The sequence below is a fragment of the Bombina bombina genome, chromosome 8 (assembly GCF_027579735.1).
Source record: "Bombina bombina isolate aBomBom1 chromosome 8, aBomBom1.pri, whole genome shotgun sequence".
In the NCBI taxonomy this organism is placed as follows: Eukaryota; Metazoa; Chordata; class Amphibia; order Anura; family Bombinatoridae; genus Bombina; species Bombina bombina.
This window is the reverse complement of record NC_069506.1, coordinates 277,607,430-277,630,565: the sequence shown is the minus strand read 5'-3', so window position 1 is coordinate 277,630,565 and position 23,136 is coordinate 277,607,430. Positions and strand designations below refer to the sequence as shown.

The following is a 23,136-nucleotide window of genomic DNA, read 5'->3' as shown; positions in this document are numbered from 1 at the left end:
AGGAATATAACTTTAAAAAAAAAATTTTCCACTACTAGTGAAGTCAGTGATAATGAACAACAGGGGACTTCGACTTATACTGAGTCTCTCTCCTTCTCACAAACATGTGATGTGGTCTCTTTGCAACAATTACAGTCAGAATCTATTCACAATTCGCAAGGCACTCTTAGTAGAGGCCCCCTGATGAAGGGTAAGTCCACCTTTTACCCTATACAGGTTAAGGGTAATGTTATAGAAACTTTTTACAACAGGGTTGAACAAGATCTTATTGCTCTTAAACAGTCCAATAAACGACCCAAGAACAACCTAAGTTTCAGGGAAAGAGCAGCAGTCAAGGAGTTAAAAGATAACTCCAGCATTACCATAAGAAAAGCCGATAAAGGCGGTATGACTGTTGTTCTTGACCGGGAAGCTTATGTGGCTGAAGCATTAAGGCAACTCAACAATAGGGATGAATATTCCATCCTTAAAGGTGATCCCACCTCTATCTTCAGGAGGGAACTTGTGGATCTTTTGGATGAGGGTGTGGAATCAGGGTTTATTGACCCAACTACCTTTGCATATTTGGTTCCTGATTTTCCAAAAATTCCTGCCTTCCATCATTTTCCTAAAGTCCACAAGTCCCTCCAGGAAGTCAAGGGTCGCCCAATTGTAAGTGGGGTTGATTCCCTGCTGTGTAATTTATCTGAGTGGGTGGACAGCATCCTACAGCCAATTGTAACTTCATTACCCTCGCATTTGCGAGACACAAAACATGTTTTGCAGTTAATGGAAAATGTTGTCTGGACATCACAATCCAGATGGTTGACTGTGGATGCTGTCTCACTCTACTCTTGTATACCCCATGACACAGGTTTGAAGGCAATTTGTTTTTTCTTAGACAACTTTGGCAATTATACTGATGATTTCAATTGTTTCATTGTGAAGGTTGTGGGGTTCCTCCTTACACACAATTTTTTTGTGTTCGAGGGGGTATACTATCTCCAGAGGTGTGGAACAGCGATGGGGGCAAAATTTGCCCCCTCGTATGCAAATCTGTTCCTAGGATTCTGGGAGTTCTTCCACATCATTGGAGATAGTAACCCCTTCCGTGTCTATATATCCACATATAAGAGATATATAGACGATTTGATCTTCATATGGACAGGAACCCAACAGCAAGCTATAGAATTCTGTTCATCCCTCAATTCGAATGACATGAATCTTAAATTTACATTTGAATTTAATGACAAAAGTGCCAATTTCCTAGATCTACCCTTATAGGGCTCCCAGATGGAAAAGTTAAAACAGTTTCCTATAGGAAACCCATCTCAGGGAATTCAGTCCTGTTTGGCACAAGTTGCCATCCGAAACATGTCCCAGAAGCAATTGCTAAAGGGGAGATGATCAGACTAAAAAGAAACTGCTCAGATGACAGTGACTTTAAGACTTTAGCCAGGGATCTTGAATCCAGGTTACAACAACGCAGATATCCAATAAGAGCCATTCGTAAGGCCAAACACTTGGTGAGCTCCAAAACTAGAGACAGTCTCTTGGTAGACAGACAGAAAACTGATTCTAAGCCCTTTGATGGAGTGACTTTTGTCACCACACACAGTGGACAATATAATGATATTTGTTCTATTATACGCAAGCACTTTAAGATCCTTAAGGCTGATGATAAACTAATTGAAACGGTTAAAAGTGGTGTTAGGTGTGCATACAGGAAAAGTCCTACATTGGGCTCTCTGCTGTCTCCCACTATGCTGCCCACTAAGACTAATGATGCCTGTGCTTGGATCAGACATCAGGGCATGCATAAATGCGGCCATAGGAAGTGCAAACCGTGTGATTTTGCACGCACGGGAAACACATTTACCAGTTATGTTACAGGAAAAACATTTAACATCAAAACACTCTTAAATTGTACATGTACCAATGTGATTTATGTACTTAATTGCTCCTCATGTAAAATTCAATACATAGGTCTCACCTCCAGAGAAGTAAACACCAGAATTAGGGAACACCTTTCCTCTTTCACTACAGTTAAATCGAGTACCCCTGTAGTCCAGCATTTTGGGGTATACCATGGAGGGAATCTTTCTTCCTTTTCCTGGAGTGCTATAGAAAGGGTTCACAGACCCAAAAGGGGTGGCTCCATAGATCGCATACTGGAGTTGAGAGAGGCGCATTGGATTTTTACAATGGGCACTCGTATTCCAAATGGTCTCAACTCCAAGTATGATATCATGAATTTGTGGTAATTGTTTAGGGCATTTCTTTATACCGGCTCTCTTGGAGCCACTATCATGCATGTCACACATACCATTTTAAGAACTTGTGTAATGATTTGTGCTATTTAGGTAGTCTTACCTTACAAATATACCTTATCCTTCAATATTTAGGACAATCATGCATTATTGTATTAGAAATTTCACCCCCCGTTACTCCATATCATTATCTTACTTATAATCATGCTATAGGGTCAGGGTCCATTTTAAATATATCTTTCAATGTGCAATACACGTTTATGTTTGCCCTCTGACCCCTTATACTATGTGATGTATTGATCACTTGTACATTTAACTGTGGTACACTTTTTTGATTTTTTGGTTTTTGCATTATTTGGTCTTTCTGATTGTATATCGCATTACCATTATTTTGTCTTCATTTGTTAATCATTACTCAGTATTGTTCTATTGAGTTTATTGTGTGTATTTTTCTCATTTCACTATGTCTATTTCCCTGTCATATAGAATCGTGTAACTGGCACTTTTGTTAGTGCTTAATTGCTTTGGAGGTTTTGTATAAATTAGTTTCACTATGTATAGAGTAGGTAATTAACAGGTGTGTTTTATTTTTTAACCAATGGGATTTTAGGTATGGGTATTTAGAAAGGTGTGTCACATAGCACTATAGGCTATGACTACGGCTCCTAGCCGAAACGCGTAAGCCAGACAGTGCCACACCTGTTATGCTTTTACTTGTGTTTGCCATTCGCTTTTAATCTGAGTTTGAAATAAAGACGTTTTAATTATACTCTCCAGGACTACCGCTTTTCTATATTTCGATAAATTTTTTAAGACAGAAAATTATCTTTATTGCATAAAATAAAATCAGTACATTTGGTACACATTCTAAGAGGGAGTTCCACCATGGCTTTTAAACATAATAAACAAGGAGTTTCTTCTATGTCAGACATGTTTATACAGAATAGCAATGAGACTAGCAAGCTTGGAAAACACTTTAAATCAAGTTAACAAGCAAATATGTACTGTGCCTTTAAGAGAAACAAATTTTGTCAGAATTTGAAAAACAGTGAAAAAATGCAGTAAATCAAACGAAATTTTTACAGTGTGTATAATAGGCTAACAGAGCATTGCACCCACTTGCAAATGGATGATTAACCCCTTAGTTCAAAAAACGGATAAAAAAAACAAAATAGACGTTTTTTAACAGTCACAACCAACTGCCACAGCAAGCTGTGGCCCTACCTTCCCCAATAAACGACTTTGGAAAGCCTTTGGGCCCTTTAGAGATGTCCTATAGCATTCAGAGGGCCTTTGAGGGAAGCTGGATGTCACAGTTTGTAATTTTAACTGCACAAACTGTAACTTTTATACTACAACAGTGGAAATTGTTTCTAGTCAAAATTTAAGCCAGCCATGTGGAAAAAACTAGGCCCCAATAAAGTTTTATCACCAAAGCATATATAAAAACGATTAAACATGCCAGCAAACGTTTTATATTGCAATATCATAAGGGTATTACCCCTGGGAGTAAGCATGATACCAGTCGTTATTAAATCACTGTATTCAGGCTTAACTTACATTAATCCGGTATCAGCAGCATTTTCTAGTGTTTTCCATCTCTAGAAAAAATTATAACTGCACATACCTGATAGCAGAATAAACTGCACGCCATTCTCTCGCTGAAGTTACCTCATCTGTGTAATCCCCTCAGACATATGTGAGAACAGCAATGGATCTTAGTTACAACCTGCTAAGATCATAGAAACCTCAGGCAGATTCTTCTTCTATTTACTGCCTGAGATAAAATAGCACAACTCCGGTACTATTTAAAAATAACAAACTTTTGATTGAAGAAAATAAACTAGCTATATTTAACCACTCTCTCCTACAACGTCCTTGCTTGTTGAGAGTTGCAAGAGAATGACTGGGTATGACAGTTAGGGGAGGAGCTATATTACAGCTCTGCTGTGGGTGTCCTCTTGCAACTTCCTATTGGAAATGAGAATATCCCACAAGTAATGGATGATCCGTGGACTGGATACACCTTACAAGAGAAATCTGGAATGTTATAGATATTTTAAAAGGAGTTTAACTCTTCAGTTGTTATGAAGATGCGCTATAACTTACTTTTTAATGTAGCGCTGAAATCCAAATACCCTGCCCTCTGGCCACCAACTTGAAAAGTAATATTTTTATTGAACTAACAGTTTGAAATATTTTCCAATCATCTTTCTAAAACAAAGGTGCTGTATGACTAGAGAGCTGATTGGGGAATCATTCAAACTGTTAGCTCAACAACAACAAAAAACACACACACTCACAGACTAAAAGCACAGCTCATGGCTTTGTGTGAAAGCCATAAAATCTCTATAACTCTTTTTATGATTGCCTTGAGCCATCTCTAAGGGGCCAATTTAATAAAGTACGGACGGACATGATACAATGTAGCGTATCATGTCCCCCGCACATCGATAAATGCTGACAGCATACGCTTTTGGCATTTATCATTGCACAAGCAATTTTTGTGAACTGCTTGTGCAATGGCACCCCCTGCAGATTCGCGGCCAATCGGACGCTAGCAGGGGGTGTCAATCAGCCTGATCGTATAGGATCGGGTGTATTGAAGTCCGCAGCCTCAGAGGCAGCAGATCAGTTATGGAGCAGCGATCTTTAGACCGCTGCTTCATAACTGCCGTTTCTGGCGAGCCTGAAGGCTTGCATGGAAACGGGGCATCCATTTGGAACTTGATAATTCGGCCCCTAAGTCTGTGTGTACCATAAACCATCCATTTATAGCATTTAAGGCTGTGCGTGAATGCCATGAGCTGTCCTTTTTGTGTGAACATTGTGGCACCTGTACCATTACAACTGTGTGTGTGTGTGGTGTGAGCTCCATCTTTAAAGTCTGCCTTTGTGTCTGTCACTTTAATACTGGGTGCCCCTTTAAGGCTGTGTGCATTTGGGTGTGCTTAAAAGCCTGTGTGCCTGCCCCTTAAAAACTGTGCATGGTGTTAGATGTTCCTTTAAGGCTGTGTGCATTGCGTGTGGATGTATATTGTTATCGCTCCCTTAAAGACTTTGTGCGTGTGGTGTGACTTTACCCACTAAAGGTTGTGTGTGCCTGCCCCTTTAAGACTGTGTGAGCAGGCGGTGAACTGCCCTTTAAGGCTGCGCTAGGTGTGCATGGTGTGAGCTGTTCCGTTAACACTGTGTGGTTATGGTGCAAGTCAGTGGTGGCTGGTGACTTTTGAAGATGGGGGGAGCACTAGCCCCGCCCCTCAGATGGCTCCGCCCATATATATATATATATATACACTGAGTACAAGAGTCCTGTCACTGGGGCAGCCGCAGTATAAGGATATATATATATATATATATATATATATATAGAGTATATAGTATATAAGGTAGAAGAAGGCACTCACTGGTCTTTTCATCAAATGTTTATTATCAAGTGTGACGTTTCGGGGACACACTCCCCTTCCACAGAAAAACAAAAACAAACAATGACTGAAAATATAAAGCCAAACAAGCCCCTCCCCAGTGCAAAATTGCGCCAAAAGTGGTTACCATAGTGATCCTCAACAACAAAGGAATCCCTAATGAATTCCACATACAGTGCAGGTATTAGCAGCTGCTCATCATACAGGCAGTACACATTAAACAAACATTTAAAACAAAGTGTGTGTAATCAAGAGAGCACATATCCTATATATTCATATGTGTATCATTATGTGGTGGAATCCAGTGAATATACAAAGTGAGCATATTTCTAACATACTCTTATATGTACCATAAATTTACATGTGTCATACCCGTGTATCATAACACATATGCTGAATCCACATGTGTTGTATACTAATGCATAGTGTACTGTGATCGGTTTATAAGGACAGCCCCATGGATACAGTCAAATGGAATAAGAATACATAAAGGCATCATGAGATCAAATTATAAACTGATAGGAACAACAGACAGAGTTATCTGATCCAGTAGCTACCTTAAAGGATCCTACGTCTACCGCTGGTAAAATATACTAAATGAGCTGTATCAATGGGATACTACATATCAACTAGCCACCTACTTCAAAGTCAAAAATTGTATAGCATGTGGGATATTGTACAATAAATATTGCTGTACCCGATCGTGCTTCTTCGGATCAATAATGGCGAACGCTTAGGCTGAGACGCACACCCGGCTCTGTGTGGTGACGTCATAAGCCGACAAGCCTCACAAATTAAACGGTTGCCACAGCAACGGTAAACGAACTGCATGGTGGTGAAAAGTTGTAAAGTGTGAATTGGTCCCCATACCATCAACAAGTTTCGGCAACAACCCAGATACTGAGATAGTGTATGAATGTTCAATTCCCAGTTTTGTTTGGCATCTACTCCTGGTTGTCTTTCCATTCGCCTCCTCCCACAGTGTGGGACCCACACACATAGTCAGCTCAGCAGCAGCTCTTAGTGTGCGAGTGTCACGTGACAGCTGGCTCCCGCACACTAAGAGCTGTGCGAACAGGAAGGCTATGGGCTGGCCTGTAGGTGGCGCTGCAGTCAATGCAGTTTTAAAGTGGAAACTGCTTTTGCCTATACTTCTATGTATCGCACTGCACAGCATGTGCGATACATAGAAGTATAGGCAAAACAGCCCTTGCTTTCCACTTTCAGGTTTCAGCCTAAAGAGTTAAAAATAAAATTTTGAATGTTTTTTTATTCAAAACTGCAGTGGAGCCTGGAGGAATTATTCATTTTAATAAGCAAAAAAGGTTGAAAAATATATATTTTTTATTTCTCACTTTTTTTTTTTTTTTAGTGAGTGGTCAGGGGGATCCAGGGGGTTGGGGTTCCAGGGGGTTCACATGCTCAAGTGCTCCTATAGAGGAGCCTACACTGGTGCAAGTTGTCCTTTTAAAGGCTGTGCACATGCACCTGTCCCTTTAAGACAGAGTGTCCCTTTAAGGCGCTGTGCTTTGCATGTCGATGCATACTATCGCTCCCTTTAAAACTGTGTGCGTTTAACCACTGAAGGTGGTGTGTGCCTGTACCTTAAAGTGTGTGCAGGTGCCAAGCTGCCCTTTAATGTTACGCTGCGTGCACATTATGGTGATCTGTCCCTTTTAAGGCCCTGTGCACAGGTGTCGAGCTGCCCTTTAAGGTTGCGCTGCCTGCACATTACAGTGATCTGTCCCTTTAAGTCTCTGTGTGCAGGTGTCGAGCTGCCCTTTAAGGTTGCGCTGCGTGGACATTATGGTGATCTGTCCCTTTAAGGCTCTGCGCGCAGGTGTCGAGCTGCCCTTTAAGGTTACGCTGCGTGCACATTACAGTGATCTTTCCCTTTAAGGCTATGTGCGCAGGTGTCGAGCTGCCCTTTAAGGTTGCGCTGCCTGCACATTACAGTGATCTGTCCCTTTAAGGCTCTGTGTGCAGTTGTCGAGCTGCCCTTTAAGGTTGTGCTGCGTGCACATTACGGTGATCTGTCCCTTTAAGGCTGTGTGCGCAGGTGTCAAGCTGTCCTTTAAGGTTGCGCTGCATGCACATTACGGTGATCTGTTCCTTTAAGGCTCTGTGCACAGGTGTCGAGCTGCCCTTTAAGGTTGTGCTGCATGCACATTACGGTGATCTGTCCCTTTAAGGCTGTGTGCGCAGGTGTCGAGCTGTCCTTTAAGGTTGCACAGCGTGCACATTACAGTGATCTGTCCCTTTAAGGCTCTGTGCACAGGTGTTGAGCTTCCCTTTAAGGTTGCGCTGCATGAACATTACTGAAACCTGTCCCTTTAAGACTGTGTGCGTGTGGTGCTAGTTGACCCTTTCAAGGCTGTGTTTTTTTTGTCTGTCCCTTTAAGATTGTGTGACCAGGTGCTATCCTGCCCTTTAAGGCTGTGTGAACATTATTTCCTCAGCAGTTTGTACAGTTGTTACTGAGAGGGCTGCTTTAAGTGTCTGTGTACAGTAAACGGTTACAAATGTATAAAAACCTGTAGGCTGAGGGTTTGATACAATGTATCCATGTAGGTGAGCAGAGCTGGCTGTGGAAAGTCTATGGGGAAAACAGGGACTTTATACCCCAAAATATGGCTCCCCTTTTTGTTCCTGGAGACACAAACACTGCAGCATTGTTGGTAGGCCTCATCTGAACCCCCACCCCAATTTTTGTAGGTAAATAATGAGCTATGGCTGCGTAAATAATTTAGAACGCTAAACTAAGATTTTACCCGAGAAAATATACATTCCTACCAGTAGGAGGCAAAGTTTCCCAAACCTCAAAAGCCTATAAATACCCTTTGCCTAAGGTGACCAGATTTTTAAAATGAAATCCGGGGACACTTTTTTTTTTTTTATTGGCAAATGGTAAAAAAATAGTTTATTAGCATATTTTCCTCAAATTATATTTGCAGTGTATGTGGTATGTGTTTATGCAGTGATTGTATGATATATACGTTATTTCTCAAATTTTTTCCATGATATTAAAAAAAAAAAAATACTTAGAATTTTTTGAGACATGACTACCAAATGTTAAGAAGATAAGACAGAGAAAAAATGTTTCAATGCATATTATGTATTTTTTTCTTACCGCAGAACACACACAATCACGTACACCCCCACACATGCATTCACAGTCAATCACACACACACCCAGACATGCATACACAGTCAATCACACACACATACATTCATACACAGTCAATCACACACACACACACACACCAAGACATGCATACACAGTCAATCACACACACACAGACATGCATAGTTAATCTCTCAAACACACCCAGACATGCATACACAGTCAATCACACACACACAGACATGCATAGTTAATCTCTCAAACACACCCAGACATGCATACACAGTCAATCACGCACCCACACACCAAGACATGCATACACAGTCAATCACGCACCCACACACACACCAAGACATGCATACACAGTCAATCACACACACACACAGACATGCATAGTTAATCTCTCAAACACACCCAGACATGCATACACAGTCAATCACACACACACATAGCCAGTCTTGCATACACAGTAAATCACACACACACACACACACACACACACAGCCAGACATGCATACATAGTAAATCACACACACACACATAGCCAGTCATGCATACACAGTAAATCACACACACAGCCAGACATGCATACATAGTAAATCTCACACACACAGCCAGACATGCATACATAGTAAATCTCACACACACACAGCCAGACATACATACATGCATAGTAAATCACACACACACAGCCAGACATGCATACACAGTAAATCACACACACCCAGACATGCATACACAGTAAATCACACACACACACACCCAGACATGCATACACAGTAAATCACACACACACATAGCCAGTCATGCATACACAGTAAATCACACACAGCCAGACATGCATACATAGTAAATCTCACACACACACACAGCCAGACATGCATACATAGTAAATCTCACACACACACATAGCCAGACATGCATACATAGTAAATCTCACACACACACACACAGCCAGACATGCATACATAGTAAATCACACACAGCCAGACATGCATACATAGTAAATCTCACACACACACATAGCCAGACATGCATACATAGTAAATCTCACACACACACATAGCCAGACATGCATACATAGTAAATCTCACACACACACATAGCCAGACATGCATACATAGTAAATCTCACACACACACATAGCCAGACATGCATACATAGTAAATCTCACACACACACACAGCCAGACATGCATACATAGTAAATCTCACACACACACATAGCCAGACATACATGCATAGTAAATCACACACACACAGCCAGACATGCATACATAGTAAATCTCACACACACACATAGCCAGACATACATGCATAGTAAATCACACACACACAGCCAGACATGCATACACAGTAAATCTCACACACACACATAGCCAGACATGCATACATAGTAAATCTCACACACACACACAGCCAGACATGCATACATAGTAAATCTCACACACACACATAGCCAGACATGCATACATAGTAAATCTCACACACACACACAGCCAGACATGCATACATAGTAAATCTCACACACACACACAGCCAGACATGCATACATAGTAAATCTCACACACACACATAGCCAGACATACATGCATAGTAAATCACACACACACAGCCAGACATGCATACACAGTAAATCACACACACACAGCCAGACATGCATACACAGTAAATCACACACACACACAGCCAGACATGCATACACTGTTAATGTAACACACATAGCCAGACACACACATTTTTGTTCTGCTTGAGTGTAAACAATCCCAACATTTGGCTATAATAAACCACACATGGAAACTTCAGTTTTCTCAGGAGCAGCATTGTGCATTTATTAGCAGTATTGATATTCAAAAGCAGTTATTTTATCCACTCAAGCAGAACAAAAATTACATACTTCTCAAAGCCTCAACATCCAATTTGAACAGTCAGTAAAGACACTGGGATGGACAATACCAGTGAGCTGTTTGAGACCTCTGTCTGGTCAGGAAGGGGTTAATAAAGGAAAGAGAGGGTCAGATTGTTTATTTAACAGGGGCACTGCATGGCATAACCTGTAAGAGTCCAGCACCATCATAAAGATTAATTACAGCTGTGATTTATCAAGCAGATGAGACCAAACAAAACTATGTATAACTTAGCTGACAGCAAACTGAATGCATCCTCATTGGGAACACTCAGTGCCTCACAGTGTTGTCCCCATGCAAAGATCTGAGCTCTTACTGCTCTCACTATCCTTCAAATGTTATTCTCTGACTGACACAATATGTGCACGCAGGGCTCCTAAATGCGGGCACTAAATACACTGTACTGCCAGTGCCTACCTCTCTCATAGCCAGCTCTGTTAGTCCTTTCCTCCCCAGCATTAGAAGACTGCTGCTCTGCACTGACTGAACCCTCCCCTTCCACTCGGGTGGGAGCCCCTCCCTCACACTCTGATTTGCTGGTCCTTGCTCCAATGCATTCTGGAACATGTAGTTTCGGCCCTTCAGTTCAGAGACTAGGCCCAAAAGCTCCGGACTAAATTTCTGGAGTGGCGGTTAGACGGAGGGCCCTGTAGAGGTCCCAAACTACTTGCCAATACCCAGTCAGGTCCAGGCCCTCTCCCAGTGGGCCCCTGACTGGAATCACCCATTTCACCCCCTGATGGCAGCCCTGCTTCCCGGGGACATTTGTCCGGGGACAGTCTCCTCAATCCGGATACTGTCCCCGGAAATCGGGGATGTCTGGTCACCTTACCTTTGCCTCCTTAGGAGGTCGTTGAAGCATAATGTGCATTGTGCTTACTTTCTTCAGTGTAAGGTGCTTCAGAGCATATTGAAGCCCAGTTCCCCTCAGAGTACATTGCTTGTCAGAGGGAAGTGAAGGGAGTACTGCCTCATGTCACCATGTTTTCCTCTTCTTGCACCCATTCCGAACTGGGGTTAACTGCCTGTGACTCTGGTGACAGCACAGCTTTTTTGGAGTGCTATTTAAGCACCCAGGGCTGGGATGTTGCAGAGTCATTGTATATGTACCCGGTCCGGTCTTGGAGTGCAGTCTCCTTCCGTGTCTTGTATTTCTCTGGGTGATTACATATACCTGTGAACCCCTCCCTTGTTCCCAGTTTGTTTGGCTTTGTAAGCGTGCATTGTGTGGCTGTGTTAGGGACTCAGGCAGTGGAAAGGACCTTGACGAGGTGCCTGAGCTTTTCCCATTTGGCCAGATGCGGTAACTAACCTTTCCAGTTGTGTTTTTAAATATTAGCTGTGAGCTAGTTGGTGAGTGCTGGGTATCTCTATGTATTGTATTATTGTTTGTTTGTAATCCCCCTATGTTTCTTGCACCCATTCCGAACTGGGGTTAACTGCCTGTGACTCTGGTGACAGCACAGCTTTTGGGAGTGCTATTTAAGCACCCAGGGCTGGGATGTTGCAGAGTCATTGGATATGTACCCGGTCCGGTACGGTCTTGGAGTGCAGTCTCCTTCCGTGTCTTGTATTTCTCTGGGTGATTACATATACCTGTGCACCCCTCCCTTGTTCCCAGTTTGTTTGGCTTTGTAAGCGCGCATTGTGTGGCTGTGTTAGGGACTCAGGCAGTGGAAAGGACCTTGACGAGGTGCTTGAGCTTTTCCCATTTGGCCAGATGCGGTAACTAACCTTTCCAGTTGTGTTTTTAAATCTTAGCTGTGAGCTAGTTGGTGAGTGCTGAGTATCTCTATGTGTTGTATTATTATTTGTTTGTAATCCCTCTATGTTTCTTGCACCCATTCCGAACTGGGGTTAACTGCCTGTGACTTTGGTGACAGCACAGCTTTTTGGGAGTGCTATTTAAGCACCCAGGGCTGAAATGTTGCAGAGTCATTGGATATGTTCCCGGTCCGGTCTTGGAGTGCAGTCTCCTTCCCTGTCTTATAGAAGATGACGGCTAGATAGAAGGCGGGGAAAGTGTATGATCGTTTCTTAGCGACAGTGCTTTTGATGCAGTGCATTTACGTTACACCTTTGTTGACTAAACTTCTGATTGGCTAAACTTTATATAACGTCAAGGGATTGAGGCGAAGTAACGTGTGATTGGTTAATCTTTACGAAACGTCATAGTATTGAATGTGGTGGAGTTACTCCTGATTGGATTACCTGTTTTACCTGGAATTGTGCTCAATGTGGCTTTAGAAGAATTGTTTCTTTCCTATAGGTGGCGAGAAGATATACATTCCTACCAGTAGGAGGCAAAGTTTCCCAAACCTCAAAAGCCTATAAATACCCTTTGCCTCCTTAGGAGGTGGTTGAAGCATAATGTGCATTGTGCTTACTTTCTTCAGTGTAAGGTGCTTCAGAGCATATTGAAGCCCAGTACCCCTCAGAGTACATTGCTTGTCAGAGGGAAGTGAATGGAGTACTACCTCATGACACCATGTTTTCCTCTCAGAGTACAGTGCTTGTCAGAGGGAAGTGAAGGGAGTACTGCCTCATGACACCATGTTTTACCCTCAGAGTACAGTGCTTGTCAGAGGGAAGTGAAGGGAGTACTGCCTCATGACACCATGTTTTCACCCCTCAGAGTACAGTGCTTGTCAGAGGAAAGTGAATGGAGTACTGCCTCATGACACCATGTTTTCCCCTCAGAGTACAGTGCTTGTCAGAGGGAAGTGAAGGGAGTACTGCCTCATGACACCATGTTTTCCTCTCAGAGTACAGTGCTTGTCAGAGGAAAGTGAATGGAGTACTGCCTCATGACACCATGTTTTCCCCTCAGAGTACAGTGCTTGTCAGAGGTAAGTGAAGGGAGTACTGCCTCATGTCACCATGTTTTCACCCCTCGGAGTACAGTGCTTGTCAGTGGGAAGTGAAGGGAGTACTGCCTCATGACACCATGATTTCACCCCTCAGTGTCCAGTGTTTGTCAGAGGGAAGTGAAGGGAGTACTGCCTTATGGCACCATATTTTCGCCCCTCAGAATACAGTGCTTGTCAGAGGGAAGTGAAGGGAGTACTGCCTCATGACACCATGTTTTTCGCCTCATGGGAAATCTGTTCATAAGGCTCTCTGTAAATTTGGTTGCAGGGTGTGACGAACCAAGGTTATCCAACCCTGCGCCAGTCACTTATTTGGTACAGAAAGGGTTATCAGCCCCCTTTTTCTGTCAACAATAGGTCACAATCTTGCCACACCAGTGTCAGTATATTTATGAAAATCTAAGTAGTGCTCTCCAAATAATATATCAGCTTATGGCAGGTTTACAACACAATATACTTAATAATTATCCTTAAAACTAGAAACTCTTAATCAACATGCATCTACTAGAAACCATACAATTAATATAAACATCTGAATTCTTTTATTTAGTTAATATCCATGAACACTTTGAAATATATTTGTAATAAAAGGAATATGAAATAATATTATATGCGCTTGAAAACTATTTAAATATGCTATGCAAAGTTCATACACGCTTACCTTTAAAACCAACCTTATTTATAAATAGCCTTCTATTTAGTTAACACAACGAGACTAAAGTCTTTATCTTTTAACATCCAAGCGATACAATTTTAAACAGTGCTTATTCATTTAGCCTAACAGAAAGTTTATATTTCATAGTCATATCACATCAAAGTAACTTCCATATCTTCATCTCACTATATTTTAAGAGATGTATTTAAAACTTTATAAACATTTATTGCACATTCATATGATATGACAGTGTCATTTTTTTTTTTAGGTTCACAACTATCTATTCATATTCTTAAAAACACAGAGGCTGAGGTATTTAGTGCACCTCTTTCTAAGTGCATAGATTGATGCCCATGACCAATGGTTGTCTGCAATAAAAATATAAATAATTATTAGAAATGATCCAAGCATTCATATGTATTTGATGTAGTCATTACTCAACATAGCAATCATTCATTTAATATAAAATGTCTCAGTCCCATATATATACATATCTGGGTTATTTGAATTGTTCCAAACACATATGAAACTAGTATTGTTCCCTTTGCAAAAATGTATTTATTATTATTTAAAATCTAAATACAGTTGTTTTGAAACCATGTGCTGTTATCCTAACGTCTTCACTGCCCTTTCAGTACTCAGTTTCCAGACTTTTTGTCTCTTACTCACCACATGGGGTCCCCTGCACCTAAGTGCAAATGCTGAAACTCTCACAAGATTTGTCACCTGAGCTAGATTCTTAGGTACATTGGGAGGGGTAAATAGATTTTATCTCACATTCCCAAGCAATCACACATATGGTTTCTGAAACTGTGGCTACATTTTAATTAAATCAAATGCCTTAGTGTCAAGCCTTTGGAGACATCCTGGAGATGTGTATTCAGAATTTTACCTGTGTTAATTTTCAGTTCCTTGTGTTTATACAATTGCATAATTTAGCATATTGAGTGTGGGAGATCTCTAAATGAATTATTTGATGTGCACATCCACAGACTTATTAAATAAAGACAAATATACTTGTATATATTATTTAATAATATTTTAAATACCTTGACATAAATCCCCCTTTCCAATTCAAAAACATGTTGGACACATGTATTTGAATTGGATCAAAGTCAGTGGTACTCGGTGAGGATATTGGCCGTATACATCATAGGCAGTCCTTTAAATAGAAAGTCCGTTATTTTTTTGAGCCAGTCATCTTCAAACTACAGTATGTCTTTAGTGCAGTTGGGGATATGACACTTCATTCTCCCTCTATAACTTGTAGTTGGGATCTTGGATGACATGCTCGCAATTGATTGATATGGACCCATTTATCTATGAAACTTTCATTTTTGGGGATCCGTATTTTATAGGCCACTGGAGATATTTTGTCAGTAATGACAAAAGGACCTTTCCATGAGGGAAGAAATTTCTTCTCCCTAACCTGATCTCTTCCAAAGTTATAAAGATAAACGTTATCATTTATTTCATATTCCTTTTTGGACGTTTTGAGATCATAATAGGTATAATAAACGTCCTGTGGAGGATAGTTTTAAATACAGTAAATGTAAGGATCTCAACTGCAGATCTTTTTTAAACTAAATATATTTGTGTTTGTAAATTCCCTGCAAGGTGGTGAAGGATGAAACATATATGATTCTTTATATTTCGCAGGAGTCTTTACAGATTAATCTATGGCTGTTGGTGAACAACTGTATACAATTCTTATATACAGAAGAATATCCTTGCCAAACACACTCATGAGTTGAATATATATATATATATATATATATATATATATATATATATATATTAGTCTTAATAAACTTATAAAGTTAATATGGGGCGATAGAAACATGTACTAGAAATGTTTGATAGAAAAAATAAAAAAAATAAAGTAATGGATAAAGTGAATAATGTCAAGCATAAATTGTTAATACGTTTGAGAGATAACAAAGTACTTGCAGATTGTAGGCTGTAGTTAATTAGTATGTTTAGGAGCGGCAAGCAGCTTAGCAGGTATTAGGCAAGGATTAAATAACAAATGTTTGAGAAGCAGCATAAGTTGAAAAAAGGTAGATGAGTTCTGACCTGTGCTGACAGTTTGTAGTGTGGAGCGAGAGCGGGCTGAAGCGACAACAGCTGATTGAGAACGGTCGGCGTGTGACGTCACCGCGTGAGGATCAGAAACCTGCGTCGATCAGCTGGACCTGGAGGATAGTTAAGCCAGAGGTAGCGTAGACAGATCTTAATAGGAAATGTCAGTTCAGTTAGTTCCAGAAGGAGGGGCTTGACACGGAGCTCAAGGAGCAGAATCAATACCAAGCAAAGAGGAGAGCTGTAAGGTGAGCTTTATAGCAAGAGCAATGATCCAATTACAGATTTAATGCACAATTAGATATGAAAGCACTTAAAATTAAATTATATGTTGATATGACAATATGTTTTAGTGGCAGTTGCGGCTCTCTCTAAATTCCTTTGAGCAAATGCAAATGCATATTGCAGGTGCTTTCTTAGGTTTTCCACATATTGATGTGTATTGGCAGCGTTTATCAAGTTTTCGTCTGATGTACGGTACAGCAGATGCTGAGGTAGAACCATTCTTCTACCAGTCATCAGCTCAAAAGGTGACATCTTGGTAGCAGTACTTGGAGTTGCTCTTAATGCCATTAAGACTAGAGGTAGTTTTACATCCCAGTCTTTACCCGTTTCACTCACAAACTTTTTGAGGATTTTAACGATGGACTGGTTGTAACGCTCTACACCACCACTTGAGGCAGCTCTATAAGCAATATGGAGCTCTTTTAACCCCTAGTATTTTCCACATTTTGGTCATCACTTCGCTAGTGAAGTGGGTCCCCCGATCTGACTCGATTCTTTGGGGTAAACCAAATCTGGAAAATACATGGTTAATGAGCAACACTGCAGATGTTTCAGCACTGTTAGGTGCGCTAATGCACTCTACCCATTTAGTGAACAGGCATGTCACGGTTAATATGTATTTGTTACCTCTTGATGACCTTGTTACCGGACCAATAAAATCAATTTGTATATCTGACCATGGCATTACCATCCCCCTTTTCTGCAATGGCACTCAATGCGTTGGTGCAGTGGGTTGGAACTGTGGGCAGATTAAACACCCTTGACAGTAGGTTTGAACATCTTTCAACATGTGTGGCCAAAAAGCGTAGTCACGCAATATTTCGTACGTGAGTTTGGCACCACGATGACCAGATGTGGGAGCATCATGGGCATGTTGAAGCATTAGACCTCTGAACTTGGTGGGTACTACCCACTGCTGGATGCCAGTTTTGGAGGTTCTAATTAATAAACCATCCTGTAACTTGAATTGTGATCTAGATTTTATTAAGATTCTAAGATCTTCTTTGCCAATACAATCATCTTTTGAGATGGAGTTGTTTTCAGGATCTTCTATGTGTTTATAGAAGATGCCTACAATGGGGTCTTCTTTTTGACTAGTGATCAGGTCCTCACTAAGAGAATCCTGACTCCATTGTACAAAGTTAGGCTCACTCTGTTGTTTTGCCTGGTTTCTGGTAATGGCTTCTACCAGAATTGCACCCATTAAGTGGTCAATATTAAGGAGTTCTCCAGTTATGGCTCCTTGTTTGGCTAATGAGTCCGCAAGGTCATTGCCTTCCTTATCCGGATCTAGAACTCTGGAATGACCCTTGGTCTTTTTCCAGTGTATGGTTAAATCATTGGATACCACCAGATTATCAATCTCGCAGAACAACTTGCCATGCTTGACTGGTTTGTTATTGCTTTTCTGCATGCCATTTCTTTTCCAAGTTGGCAGGTATTCAACAAAACTGTCACGCACATAATTTGAGTCAGTTATGATCACAAATTCATGAATACCATGTTCAATAGCCATTTCAATGGTTTTGAAAATAGCAGTTCTGCAACTTGACTGGATCTTGGTCCAATGTTGAAACCTATAGATATATTTGGGAATCCATTTGGCCCAGTTATACCAATGCCAGCGACTAATCTGCGCTCATTATCAATAGTGGCATGGTAAGAACAACCATCAACATACACCCAAGGTAATGTTTGGCAATTTTCCTCATTGTACATTTTATATGGGGAAAGCAATTGTTCCTCCAGAAAATCATCTTCTGATAATTCTTCCCCAGGATCTCTGGCAGTACAGTCGTGGAGCTCAGCAAGCCCTTGTGCGACTGGATTCTTTTTATTCTGTTTGTAGCGAATTTCTAATGGCCAGCCTTGCAAGGAAAGAGTCCACGCTGTTATGCGGCTATTTGACAAATTCCCATCTCTTATTCTTTCACTTTGCAAATATAGCAAAAGGTTGGTGGGCCGTTTCTACAATAATTTTCTCGCCCTGTATATAGCTGCGGAAATTTTGTAGAGCCCATACAGTAGATAAGAGGGCTTTTTCGCAATCGTTAAACTTTATTTCTACTGGGGATAGATTTTTGCTTGCATAAGCAATGGCTTTGTTCAAATTATCATGCTTTTGGTATAAAACAGCACTCATGCTTATATCTGTGTAACCTGTCTCTAAGAAGAAAGGTTTACCACCTTCAGGGTACGCTAAGCAAGGTGCTTGAGTGAGTTTTCTCTTCAGCTCTCTGATGGCTGTCTCTTGAGACTCACTCCAGTGCCATTTCACATCTTTCTTTAGACGAAGTAGTAGTGGTTTAGCTAATTCCGTATAATTATCAATGAATTTGCGAGAATAATTTGTCATACCCAGGAATGATCTCAATTCCTTTAAGTTAGTTGGGTTTTTAGAATTCACTATAGCTTCCACCTTTTTCTTCTGGGGATTCAATCCTTCAGAGGTAACTTCATGTCCCAAGAAGTTTACACGAGTGCGGCACCATTGAGCTTTTTGTAGGGATGATTTGACACCTGCCCTTCTAAGTTGGCTGAGGACGTGTTTAAGCTCTGAGACGTGTTTTTCAAAGTCTGTGCTTTTCATTAAAACATCATCAACATAAGATAAAGTCCCCCTTTCCAGTTGTCAGAGTCAGTACTGTTACGGTTGCCTCCAGGCTGGCTGGAAGTTGGACCGTAGAAAAGGATGCTCCTAGCGCTCACCAAAGAATCATCAGCACCATAGTCAGCAATCCCTGTAGTGATATTAGCTGAAGCTGTCCCCTACAAACATGAGTCAAAGCTGCAAGTTAGAGGGACAGAAAATAGGTCTGATGTGCTGGAGCACACAGCCTCCTTTTTATTGAGGTTACATGCAAAACAGGACACTCTCAGGGGGAGGCATAAAATCCCCCATCACACATTTGATATTAGATAGAGAGACACTCCCTTTGACAGGCCACAACATTTACTTCAGCAGATAACATTACACACAATAAAACAATGCAGTCCACCTTATCAATACTAGTCTGATTAGACAATGGGAAAGTTGATCACTAAACCTAATTAGAGCTAATCCCAGCAGACTTGTATTTAGAATAGGTTTCTTGAAGCTGAACAAAATTTAACTCTTAATGGCACACAATGAAACTGAACCAAGTGGGAGAAAGCCAGGGACAAGTCATTTCACAGGTCTGGGGACATAGTCTTAAAGGGGGCATTGTTCACCAGAGTCACAATATGTCCCCAGACGTTTCCCAAAGGGCCACACACACCCAACAAAAGTCAATATACTCTCAGGGGCACAATCTTCCAGGGGCCATAGTCATGAGGAAGGAGGCTGGCAAATAGGCTTCTCCAAAATCCAGGGAAGCAGGGCAACCTTCCATTTAAAGGGCCAGTCACAAATAGCAGTTTGTAACATATCTCCCCTTTTGGAGGGAGACTAACAAGGCACCTGACCTTCTGTCGGTCAGTGCCTAAGTTAGTCTCGCAACCCACCCACAAATAAACACTAGCAGCAAAGCAGCCCCCCCACAACAAGTAGCACTGGCCTGTAGGTTCCAGGTTATAGGATGAAAGTGTAGCATCCTCTGCCTTCCTGGCGCAGCTGTGCAAATAGCTGATGGTACTTGGGGGGCAGAGGCCAGCGGCACTCTGCCCTGGTGCCAGCGCTTCTGCTGGGGTGAGGGGTTTGCAGGCCAGTCCTGTAACAAGGGGGTCTGTAGGGCAGAGGCCAGCAGCGCTCTGTTCTGATGCCAGCTCTTCTGCTGGGGGAATTGGGGCATAGTCCTGCCCGGTGGCAAAGGGAACGTGGGGGTCAGTGGGGGTTAACATCTCCACTGTTAACCCTGGGCCCAAGTTAGGAGTTAGCTGGGGAGGGGGAGATTGGCTTACCTCCTCCTCCTGATACTCCGGTGGCCGTTGGGAAGGGAGGTCGATGCTCTCCGCTTCCTGTGGAACATGCTGCGGCTGGGGAGAGAGACCGGTTGTCTCCTCTCCCTGGAAGGCACACTCCGGCTGGGGAGGGAGGTCGATGCTCTCCCCTCCCTGTAGCTGGGTCTGTCGCTGGGGATCTGGGCCGCCTGCCCAGCATCCCTGTAGGGCCGGTAGAGAGACTGCGGTCCCATCTCCACCTGCCTGCTGGGGGTCCTCCCAGGACCAGTCTATGAGGCCTGCTGCCTCTGGTATCTCTGGCTGGGGAAGGGGACTGGTTGTCTCTTCCCTCTGCACGGTATACTGCCGCTGGGGAGGGAGGTCGCTGCTCTCCTCTCCCTGTAACTCTGGCTGCCGCTGGGAAGGGAGGTCGTTGCTCTCCGCTCCCTGTGACTCACTTTCTCGCTGGAGACCAGGTGTCCAGACCCTCAAACTCCACAGTTGGCGCTCAAAGGCTCGTGCTGCTTCGTTCTCAGTAGCCAATTCCCGGATGAGGCGACTGACTACCTCCTGCGCAGGGTCTGGACCATATCGGACTAGCCGCCTCTTTACCTCTGGAACGAAATCCGCACCCTCATAGCGACGGATCAGGTTGAGGTGCTCTTCACAGGGTTCTGACCAGTATCTTGTCAGCTCCATGCTGCTGTAGGTAGGGACGCTGTGCAGTGGCTAGCGTTGCCCTCAATAACTTTCCTACGATACCAGTGCTGTTGTGGTGCTGCTCCTTGCGCTAGGACGCCAATCCCACCGCTGCCGCCAAATGTTACGGTTGCCTCCAGGCTGGCTGGAAGTTGGACCGTAGAAAAGGATGCTCCTAGCGCTCACCAAAGAATCATCAGCACCATAGTCAGCAATCCCTGTAGTGATATTAGCTGAAGCTGTCCCCTACAAACATGAGTCAAAGCTGCAAGTTAGAGGGACAGAAAATAGGTCTGATGTGCTGGAGCACACAGCCTCCTTTTTATTGAGGTTACATGCAAAACAGGACACTCTCAGGGGGAGGCATAAAATCCCCCATCACACATTTGATATTAGATAGAGAGACACTCCCTTTGACAGGCCACAACATTTACTTCAGCAGATAACATTACACACAATAAAACAATGCAGTCCACCTTATCAATACTAGTCTGATTAGACAATGGGAAAGTTGATCACTAAACCTAATTAGAGCTAATCCCAGCAGACTTGTATTTAGAATAGGTTTCTTGAAGCTGAACAAAATTTAACTCTTAATGGCACACAATGAAACTGAACCAAGTGGGAGAAAGCCAGGGACAAGTCATTTCACAGGTCTGGGGACATAGTCTTAAAGGGGGCATTGTTCACCAGAGTCACAATATGTCCCCAGACGTTTCCCAAAGGGCCACACACACCCAACAAAAGTCAATATACTCTCAGGGGCACAATCTTCCAGGGGCCATAGTCATGAGGAAGGAGGCTGGCAAATAGGCTTCTCCAAAATCCAGGGAAGCAGGGCAACCTTCCATTTAAAGGGCCAGTCACAAATAGCAGTTTGTAACAAGTACCTTTTAGGACCCTGCAGCATTGTTACATTCCCTCTCTAGCTAATAAATCACCTGGGCTCACAGCGCTCTGCGCTTAGTATTCTAACTGTTGTATGCAAGATACTGCTCTCTGAGCGAATTCCCTACTTGGATTACAAGGATTATTCTAAGGAGTCTTTACTACTGCTCTAACATCTTTTGTATAACTCCAGCACTGGACTGCCTTAAGAACAGTGGGGTTGCGATCCTAACTGAGGTCAGTTACATCTACCTATTCTTCTAACAAGCCGCTGGAGCCTCCTATTCCTTCCTCCCTGTATTTCCGCAAATACACAGTCTCCAGCATAACAAGCTCTGTCTCCTTACGCTGCACAGCGCTGCCTGCAGCGGATCCTTCTCACTATCAGTGAGTCACCGGAACAGCGCAATCCTCAGCCTCTTACAGCAGCCTTACTCAGCGTCTCTCCAGATCACAGCTGGTGTCATATTGCAGCATGGAGGCTGCAGCATAAGCCTCTCTGCTCCGGGTACTGCTGGAGATTCCTTTTCTGAACGCTTACCAAGATCTGTACCTCTGCTGAATTCCGGATTTCAAGTAAGACTGTTTGTTTTATTTATTATTCACTTGGAGTCCTCCATATTAACTTTAATTAGTAATTTGGAGTTATATATTGCTGTTCTCTCCTCAAGGATCTAATAACAGCCTCAGTGGTAACTACAATAGTACTAGTAAATCTACTCTATTGTGCTAATTGGACTCATAGTTATTAGTCTGTGAACTTATTAGTTGAGTCCAGCTTACACTCCTCTAAATCCCCTGAGATTTACCACAAGACTAAATTCACTTCCTTGTTGATTATAGCACATGTTCAGTAGTGCTGTATGCAAGGAGCTGAAACATTCTAATCATTTATATACACCTCATCCACCTTGGTACACTGCAGTTGTGCTCCAACACCCCTGCCCCAACATTCTCACTCTTTGAGAGTATCAGTGAGAATACATAACACCAGTGCATCAGGCATAGCCTTATGCATGAATACAGCAAATTCATGTCCAGAATTTATGTATCCAAAAGTCTTTGAAATGCATATTGAACCTTTTGGAAGGA

The 23,136-nt window shown here is 42.3% G+C and overlaps 1 protein-coding gene across 1 annotated transcript in view; it reads right to left on the bottom strand.

Annotated features, from left to right (window-relative positions):
* Positions 1–11,140, bottom strand: part of SIDT2 (SID1 transmembrane family member 2) — a 526,209-nt gene extending 515,069 nt beyond the window's left edge. The window contains exon 1 of the mRNA XM_053691390.1: positions 11,122–11,140. The gene's annotated coding sequence lies outside the window, so the exon portion shown is untranslated. The remainder of the gene's footprint in view (positions 1–11,121) is intronic.
* Between the last annotated feature and the right edge of the window lie 11,996 nt (positions 11,141–23,136).